The sequence below is a fragment of the Pygoscelis adeliae genome, unplaced genomic scaffold (genome assembly GCF_000699105.1).
Source record: "Pygoscelis adeliae isolate BGI_AS28 unplaced genomic scaffold, ASM69910v1 Scaffold191, whole genome shotgun sequence".
NCBI classification, from domain to species: domain Eukaryota; kingdom Metazoa; phylum Chordata; class Aves; order Sphenisciformes; family Spheniscidae; genus Pygoscelis; species Pygoscelis adeliae.
In genome coordinates, this window is record NW_008824114.1 from 594,439 (window position 1) to 595,028 (window position 590).

At 55.6% G+C, this 590-nt stretch overlaps 1 protein-coding gene across 1 annotated transcript in view; it reads left to right on the forward strand.

Annotated features, from left to right (window-relative positions):
* Window positions 1–590, forward strand: part of LOC103925549 (relaxin receptor 1-like) — a 17,914-nt gene that overhangs the window by 2,625 nt on the left and 14,699 nt on the right. The window lies entirely within an intron of this gene.

Genomic DNA, 590 nt, shown 5'->3' on the forward strand with positions numbered 1-590 from the left:
CCCTTCGTGCCGCAGGCTGCCCCGTGGCTGGGGCATGGGGTCCCGGCTGATTCAAGGTGGGAGACAAAGAGGAGCAATAGCGTGGGTCTGTTAAAAATGTCACTTGGACCCGCTTTATGGCTTCAAGTGGACAGAGATCCCTTCCAGAGGTGTTTGGGATGGCTCCAGTTTTCAGGGAAGTTTTATGGAGCCACAATAGACTGTGTTCCAAATCTTAAAACGCTTTGAATCATGTTGGTTAAATCCATCAAGGTTTGTGTGGATTTTGAGTCCTTGCTTTCCCCAGAACAAACACCCCAGATGCGTCAGTAAATCCCGGGGAAGGCTTGCAGGACCCCTGGCTGGTCAGAGATGTCCAGGCAGGGATTCAGGCAGTGCACGCTGTTTATGTCTAGCTCAGCCAGCTCTTGCAGAAAGCGGGGATATTTCTAGTCTAATGGAAAACTTCCTCAGGTCCAGGCACGACCTGTCTGCAGGAAAACCCCACCAATGTGGACGGGGCACCCGTGGTTCGGCTGCCGGGCCGGTCGGAGGGGACCGTGTCCGCGCAGTGCTGCCCGCCGGGGCATTGTGGATCCCCACCGGTCACC